This window comes from Homalodisca vitripennis, chromosome 4 (assembly GCF_021130785.1).
Source record: "Homalodisca vitripennis isolate AUS2020 chromosome 4, UT_GWSS_2.1, whole genome shotgun sequence".
Lineage (NCBI taxonomy): Eukaryota > Metazoa > Arthropoda > Insecta > Hemiptera > Cicadellidae > Homalodisca > Homalodisca vitripennis.
The window spans coordinates 7,100,930-7,110,733 of NC_060210.1; positions in this window are offsets into that span (position 1 = coordinate 7,100,930).

Genomic DNA, 9,804 nt, shown 5'->3' on the forward strand with positions numbered 1-9,804 from the left:
AAAAGTTGTAGCGGTGGTCTTAAGATTTAAAGGCTCCGTCCCTTAAAAATACATACTGACCTGGTAAGGTTCTATTCTTAACTATATTTAAAAGCTGGTGAAGTCCCGGGAGAAAATATAATGGAAAAAAGAAAAGAGGAGGAAGACTGGAAGAATGTGTAAAACTAGCAGCAAAGTAAGATGCAGTACCGTAGTTAATTATTCAAACAATCGTCGAGTCCTGAGATTAGTCCGAAATTTATCAGATTCGTTATAATGTAGAAAAATCAAAATCACCTCTTAACATTCTCATCTCCATCTTTATTAAGGTTTTAAAATCGATACAAATCCTATCTGCCTAATCTCTACTGCAGAGATGTTCTTCAACTATACTCGACAGATTGCACAATCTGAACTTTACGTAACTGGTAAAATGTCCTCTCGTAAATTTGGATAAATTCATGTTTATTTTGATTAATCCTATCACAGATCCCTTTCTTTATCTACTGCTCCACATTGACCCAACAGGGATATCAATCACAATACTGACTTAAACAGTTGCATCCTCCCAAGTGTCATGGAAGTAAATAATAGTTAGTCCCAAAATCCCAATTTTTGTTCTATAGCACTCATTTGTTCAAGAATATGATGTAATTCTACATGGAGCCCAACATGAAGGAACCCAAAAGTTAAAAGCAAAATTGTTCTTGGTTTCACTAAGTAAGTGATGGACAATGGGTGAAAAATCCGTCACTACAAACCTATTTAAATTATTGTTGAAGAAGGTTTTATGCTAGTTTCAAGAAGGAGCTTATCTTCCTGGAAATGTGATATGAACGGGAAAGTTGTATGTATTTCAACCATTTCTCTGTTCTAAGACAGATTCCATACGGGCATAAACGAAGAAATTTCCCAGATATTGACATACACCAATCCTGTAATGTTTTCCTTAATGTCATTAGATAAGTTAGTAATGACTATTTTTACGAATAAAGCATTAACGCATTAACGTTATCTCTGCAACTATCTCTGTTCGTTGCTTCAGAATAAGTTGCAGAAAGCTCCAAAATGAACTTATGTGGAATCTTAGCTGGAAATTCAAACTTATTTGAAGTATAGTTTGTTGCAAATTGATTTAGTACTTACTTTGTCCGTGGAGTTTCGACCTTCAAAATGCCTATTTTCAATTCACACCACGACAAAACTTTGCCAAATCCAAGGTCGAACCTCTTTAGATAAGAGATGTTAAACTGAAACACGTATTGAGTTTAGTTTTTCCAAAACTACCACTAAAACATATTGTCGTATTGAAAAAGAAATTTGATGGCAGTCATGAAATTTAAGAGCGAATTTCAAAAATGTTCTTTTTTACAAAATACTGTATATGGCAATTCCCAATTTGAAAAAATACAATAGTAGAGGTTTTGTACTTATGATCCTTTGAGGTAATAGCAGTATAAGTTAATCTATCAGATGTTTCATAATATGCATTGCTTAGCAATCTCAATCGCATTTACAAAGCTCATATTTTTTCTCCAATACACAAGTTCAGAAGAGAATAAATGGTAACATCGTGGTAAGAGAATCTAAGGAATATTACCACCACTTCAATAATCTATCCTTCAGTAACTTGGCTAAAACGAAGTTGAATTTTTTCAAATTATTTTGGATTTTAAGTTTAATTGAAAAATAATAACGTTTGAGAGATTAAAAGATCTCGGCAAACAAAATGTTGAACTACATCACCAGAAAGGTAACAATTACGAAAATATGTGACAAGTATGAAGCACAGAGAACAAAGAAAATGTGAACAAAGAGCGGCGCTGGAGAAGTGATACTCCTGCAAATATGAAACTGTTGTGGTGATGTAGATCTTTGCAGGACCTTTACCTTGTGATTTTGACCTTGCTATCTAGCCTCAGTGATTTTGTGAAATGGTTATTTATAGAATTAGTATTAATACAGTTTTAAAATCGAATCCTACACACTTAGAAACGTCTAATACGAAATTATACCGTAGTGATATTGTCAGGCAGCATTATGAAGGAGATAACAAGAGAATTTTAATTTAAAATATTTAATAGGGAAAATTATGCAATAGCCGAGGTAACACACTATTTGAAAATGCCTGTAAATACAAATTTGTTCTTATCAAATAAACTAATTTACTTGACGTGGTTTGAACAAAGTTGTGAAATAGATAGCTAGAGTAATTTTAAAATGTTACAATCTGATTTATTCATATTTTTTATTTATTCCTATTAATCTTGTTGAGGACAATTTATTAAATCAAATTCATAATTACGCTTTTTGCAATAGTTTTCTTCGTACGCACAGAACTTCTTTGTAGGTAGAATTCTATTCTTGGAGTTTTCTTGTCGTATGAAAATCTATTCCGGGTAATATTGCCTGTTAGAATTATCACGATTCCGAAGAGACAGTACAATTGTGACACATAGAAACAGGATAATAGGATTTCAAGTATTTGCCATCGTTATATGTTACAAAAAGTATAACACTGAGGTTATACTTTTGTAACGTGTATTGATGGTGAGTGTCCAAAACCCTATTATCATTTCAAATCACCCATCGTACATAACAGACTCTAAGCAAAGAAATAGAATCAAGGACTTAACCAGCGAGGGGTCCATGGGGTCCTGACCCCCACCCCCCATAATAAAATGTTTTCAATTAATTTTTTAATCAACGATTATTATTAGTTAAATAATTCAGTATTACTGACAACTGGCCAAGAACTATTTAAGGAATAAAATGGGGCCTCACTCTCTGTCCACTACGGGAAAATATCAGTTGTCTGGACCCTCACCCCAAATGTTTTCCTTGCTACGTTCTTTAATAGAACCAATCTTTTTATTTCAAGCCTACTCATTGTTCGTAGTATGTGTATGAGGATACTGACTTACGACTCCGTTTCACAGAAACTTCAAAATCAGTTTTGGAACAAAACACATTTGTTGGGATTAAGAATTGTGCCCAACACTTCCGCAGCCTCAATCTAAGGAGAAATTCTTCTATATAATTTTGAATTTCATTTTAAACTCAGTAGATTTCGAATATGGCCCTTGCGTCATACTAGCGGATACAATACTAGAAGTCTTTTCTTGAAAATCCCTTGGAATTTAACGTTGAGAAGGTTTGAGACGGAATTTTTCACATCTATCACGTTTGCTCAAAATTTGTGTTCTGAGGTCTCTAGCCAAATACTGCCCAAATCAAGTTCTGACAACAGCGTATTATTATAGCTTGATTTACCCCCTCCTCACTTACTGATTGGTTTTGTGGGGTGCCTCTGCAAATAATAAATTTTCAAGAATGTTGAAATTGCAGAAGCAAACGATCTGCACCGTTCAAAACTGATGTTTAGAGAGTCACGCAGGCCAACTTTCAAAAGGTTGCAACTGTTCAGTCTACCTAGCTTCTTCATTTGGAAAACAACTTTGTATTGTACGCCTAATTTTGTTACTTGCTATGAGCCGAGACATTCGTTCGTACGAAACTAGAGGCAGAGACAACTACCGAACTGGGAGACACAGTACGGTAGTTTATGAACGCTTTCCTTTACAAGCAGATTGCTTAGTGAATTAAGAAATGACTCTACACTCAAGGCGTTTAAAACTCATTTGGTACGCTGTTTAGCGTGAAATGCATTTTATAATGCAAACGAATTTAATAGGAGAAATAAAACTGACTCCCCAACGAAGTGGGAAGCAATGGCGATGGATGAATGTACAGTAGAATGAGTGGTCAAATGTATGTCTAAATGGGAGCTCTGTGTGGTATGTGTTTCCAAATTTCAACATTTTTTGACGTTTACTGTACAAATGTATTTTGTCTCAAAATCAATAATAATTGACTATTGATTTATTCATCGCGGTAAGGTCATTTTCACAATTTGATTTTCAAGTACCATATCGATAAAATTAAAATACTATGTACGATGAAAAATGAAGATGACTCATACAGAACTATTGTGCATATTTAGTATAATTGTGGATGAAATAAATATATCTGCAATTTGCCTATTAATCATACAATGAACATTTAAAATCAATTGACTAAAAAAATATATGTTTCTAATGCGTTAATTCTAATGCAAATTATTGAACGGAGCCGCATAAGAATCGGCTGCAATAGAATTACCTTGAGGTTTTCCTCATAAGAACAATTTTAAACTTCGTGCAGTTTACAGCCTCATTTTACTCTTAGATTTATGGGATATGTCTCATCTATGAATGTTTGTCTGTATGTTCTTTTTTGACTCAGAAACTATTTTACCGATCATTATGAAAATTTTTATATATATGTGCTTTTCCACGTAGAAGGTTCATATGTTTTGCCCATTGATGTAACTTACCACCAGGCGGCGCTGCAAAATATAAAAGTTATAAAAGCGCCTGCACATTATAAACTGCAAGTTACTGCATTTACGTATATTAAATATTCACATAGTGTTTGAAGGCGGTAAGTTTTGATTTTTTTTCTAATTTCTGGTTAAACATAAAGTTTGATTGACCACTTTATAATAAAGTACATGTACGTGTAAAACTGGGTACAAACATACACTTTTCAAAGATTTTAGCCTATTAATCGTGACAACAAGGTGAACTCTTTATCGGCATTGAAGATATAATTTACTTGCATCAGAAGTACTCATACACGGACAAAGCTTAAGAAACCGGTGCGAAGCCGCGGGAAACAGCTAGTTTTAAATATATATTAATACGCACTCAAATACTTTTTTTATATTGAAATATTACAAATGTTTAAATATTGTAATAAAACAAAACTCTAACTCTGATCTACTTCATTGTTTCAATATTACAAAAGTATAGATTTTACAAAAAAAGTTTGGATGAGTATTAATTACGACACATTCCATAACACCATGAGTGAAGTCAGGAATCAGTACTAGAGTAATGCACTTTGAATTGGAAATATAGATAAACTACGGGGATGTTAGATTACTGCGGCAAACCCATTTGTGGTTGGTTGGTTGGTAACGCTATGTCCATTATTACACAGTCGATATTGGAAAGCAGACATTGTGCAGTTGGCTGTGCAATGTTCATATTACAATAGATCGGCGGCTTTGTTTTTCTGATTACTACAGCTGGTACACAGTGGTGTGCAACTACCATATTATATACTCGAAGCTTACTTGAAGCTGCAATTAGTACTAAAATGTCCCAGTGTCGCCATCAAAGCCATAGGTAAAACAGATCAAATCTAGGACTTCTCTGCAGCTGTTATTATTGTAATGTTTCGAGTAAATGTAATTAATAATTAATTAATACAATAGTTTACAACTTATTATTTAATCACAACATTGAGTTTGTTCATAATTTTCAAAAAATTTGAATGTGTGCTAAGCTTTAAAGCAGTACAAATTTTAGAAAAATTTGTGAAGAGCACCTTTTTCTAGGATTTTAAAAATAAATAAATAATTATTCAACTGTCGAAATAGGATAACAAACAAGCAATAACGACACCTAACAATTGCAAATTTAGTCAAATTATGCATTTCCAATCTAAAGTTTCTGCACATTATCAGTTCAATAATGGAATACATAAAACCTACCAAACTGTTTTTACATTTACTTATTTATACTTTATATTGTGAAAACTGGCATTGAACGTGCATCGTCGATCTCATGAACAGACTATGAACAAAAAGAGGTCAACAATGGTTCAAATTTACATTTTGGCATTCTTTTCAGCAATCTATAACAGTTAATAGTGAAAAGTTTTAGTAGAACCCTTTGTACTAAATATCTGGAAAAAAATAAAAATTAATCATATATAATAAAATCACAATACAACTTCACCTCCTTCGCTTATCTATACAAGCTTATTGAGAATTAAGATACATTATACTTTGATGGAAAATGGTTTTCGACAACAAAGGAAAAATATTTCAAGAATTGAACTTTGTGAGCAATATTTCGACTCGAAAGAAACAAGACGACTTAGATGTTCGTCAGGTACCCAATACTGTATTATTTGAATGACGTTGTAAATTTAATAACACTACGTTTACATAGTAAAGCAAATCATTTAACAAATAGCCATGTTGGCAACGAGAAAATCGCAGAATAAATAATTTGAGAATATTGATATGATAACACATGTCAAGTAACACGTGTTGACTTGAAATACTGCATGCTCTCTCAGTGTAGCCTGTCACGCGACACGTGTGTGGTGTACTAGTACTGGTGTCCTGAAATAACTTAGGACGAGAATATAAATGTTAGTGTGTAGATTTAAAGTACCACAACTAATTATATATAAAATAACAGTTACCCGTGGCTTTACACGCAATACCGTATTGAAAAATAGGGGCACCATGGAAATATTGATGACTATTGTAATTTAGCTACTCCGGTCTTAGTTTTTTAAGCAATAGTTGATTTTACCTCGTTTCTCCGATCAAAAACACAGGCTTGAGAAAGTTACTTCGGGAATAAATCGTCTACTTTTGGCCATTGTAATTTACTTTCAGTCTAAGGCATTTCTGGTGCAACAGTTGAGTTTGCTTTGTTACCCTGTTGATTGTTACAATGACCTCCTTTCTTTTTTACTTTGGCTCGTAGAACTTGGTTTGGCTTGAGGTAAACTGAATATTGATTAAACCAATTAAAATATTCAGTTTTGCGTAACAGTATAATGAGAAATTGTGATGAAAATGGAAGATAAGAAAATAAATGTCACATTGCCACATTCCAGTTTCTTGCGATCAGACAGAATTAAACCCGGGTTATCTGAAACATTTACCCCATTCGTCCGAGTTTTTATCACTGCCAAACGCAGAAACCTGTTAAAATTCCCAGTTCACTTTGAAGCCCCCCACCCACTAAAAATGACAACTATGTAGTGACGGCTATGGCGTGCCCTCTGGTCGACTTGGCTGCCACACTAACAACACCATGTGTGCCAACTTTGCGGGTCAAAACACTATATTTCCCTCCAGTAAAATATTCCCTATTCTAATTTATATTCTAATATCAATCGGTCGGTCTGTACAGTAGTGGCCCTTATAATTGTGCAAACATCTAAATATTCGCTATACATGTACGAGCAAGTATTACTGTTGAGAAGTAAATTGAGTAATATTATAGTATTAAAAACGTGTAACTATAACTAATAGTAGTCGATTGATTTTACTACGTTTGTGTTCATTCCTTAGCTTGCTATAAGAAATCACCCATTCGAAGGAAGAATATGACCTTTTTAAAATGTATATTTTTAAACTATGCAAGGAACGGCGTGGAAAGTACTCTCTTAGTGCCAACTACGCAAAGCCTTCTCTTTTTACGTTGCCAACTCATCATCCAGTTGTCAGTTTACAGACTAACTACGACCCACTGTAGACATTCCATTCAAATAGTTTGGTACTCGGGAAAACGCATGGTGGGACTGAACTTCAGCTCCTCTGGCACTACTCTGATGCGATGAAGGTAGAATTCCAACGTCACCTAGCAGAGAACAATGCTATAATTTGGGTGAAAGGATAAAGTAGTGAAGAAAGGGTAAGGATGTAAAACACTGCAATGTTACTAAACTGCGAAGTCTTGGGCGGAAAAATTTTAAAGGCTGTGGTTTAATTCGTTTTGATATCTGCGGGCATTGGTTTTACACTGGTTTTTTTTTTAATATTGGAGCAGACATCAGTGTTAAAATATTTAAATTCTACTAAAAAGTCTTTCTTGATACAATATAAAATCATCACACGCCGAGAACGTTTTGTTTTTGAGATAATATCTACATCTTTGGGTTTGAGATAGTTTCAGTAACGCTAAAACTTACGTCATATTAATCATAATTTCCAGAACTCTTAGCGTTTTCTGTGATACTAATTAATTTTAATTTCACTAATTAGACCAAATGCGTGTTAAAAGTATTGTAAATTCATGAAAGAGTAATTTTAAAGGTTTCTTTTTTCTTGTTTGAATGTTACAGATAAACTCAACTGTAAAACTGTAACTTATGTTTAAGGCACTAAATCCCTTTTAAAGTATTTTTTTTTTTTTTTTTTTTTTTTTTTTTTTTTTTTTTTTTTTTTTTTTTTTTTTTTTTTTTTACTTTGTCTCACAGCAACTTTGAGTCGCATCAATGTTTGGATTAGTTCACCGCAAAGAAGGTGTTTGTAAACTTCCCTAGTTGTAAAAATCAATCCTAATATATTTCAGTCATTACAGTTTTAAAACGTTCTTATTCATACCTTGCAGCCTATTTACTTCAACCACTAAGTTTAAAATATCCTGAAGGCAGTATCTTACATTTCCAGTATAATAGTTTAGCTACGTGTATACTAACCAATGTTACGCTCAAACGTTACGTAACATTGATTATGGCTCAACCAGTCAGTTTTCATTATTAAATACAATTTTGAGCGACGTAATTCTATAGTTAATAAAATACTTAATAATTTCGTATTACGAGTCTACCGATAGAAAATAACGCTGTTTGATTTTAATTTTATATGTAATTTTAATTGTAGAGCCTGATACAAAAAGAACGCACACACACTGATACATACGTTATTTAATTTTTCTGATATTTTGTTATGAATTATGATTTTATAGTGACTTCCAGCACGGACAAAGTGTAGTAATAAATATTAATAAAAAAAATTAATTTAATTTTTACCAACGATAAAAATATTATGAAAAACTCCAGGAGAATACCGGGTACAAGGTTTCATTATATAGGTAAGTTTCTTTTTATAGAGCAGGAACAAGCCAACGTACAGTATACTGGGTACCAACGCCACATGGTGTGATATTGTGGTCTTAACTAAAAAAGCTAAGATGGCGAAGAAGGTGAAAGGAAATTATAAGAAAAGGAGCGTAGCGAAACGTTATATATTTTAGGAACCAGATTCGTAGAAGCGACGATAAAAGTGAAACCACAAGATTGAGATGATAAGACGGCACGTGTTATTACTCCAGGGAATTGCTTAGTTGCGATACAGCTGGCCAATACAGAGCTTCTAACACTGCAGATATTGCGTCTAAGAGTGCTGCCCTTAACTTGTTACACAATTTAGTATACTATGTATTATTCACTATTCCAAAAGTACAATTCCAGCAAATACTGCAAAGACCACTACCGTATATCGCAAAGATTAAAGTTATTCCAAATAAAATAGACTTATGTGCAAAGTGTAAAAAGGGATTTGAAAATGAAACTTTCCTATTACCACCATTAGTTAGAAACCCTATTTTATTCATACTATCGGTAACTTTTTAATTCGAAGTCGGTGAATACTAAAACATTCAAGCATAAGTTATTTGGTATTTTGTTTAAATAAATGCAAAGTAACGATAAACATTAATAAGGGTACATTTATGAGAAGTTTTTGACAATATTGACAATAATAATGGACTGACATAGGACTGACTTAAGACAAAAAGCAGTATTATTTACAACACGAAGTAGCAAAAGGATGGCCAATAATTGATGTTTTTTTGATACTCAAAATATACTTAAGGCAAGTATTGGATAAACCACAAGAATTAATGGGTTTATGAATTTATTGTAAGTGACGAATTCGAACACAGTTTTAAGTAGTTAACTCTAAATTAATAAAATTATCATCACATACTAACACAAGTTGGTACAGTTGAAACGTAAATTTAAATTTTCGTTTAACTTTAATATTTCAACTTAGCATTCAACAGTTTTTTTAAATTAAAAATAATTATCTTAGTGGAAAACACAATACATTGACCAGTTAGTAGGATCTTAAAATAAAAAAAATATCAAAATCGCTAGCTCACTAACGTTTTAATACCCTTATTTTTA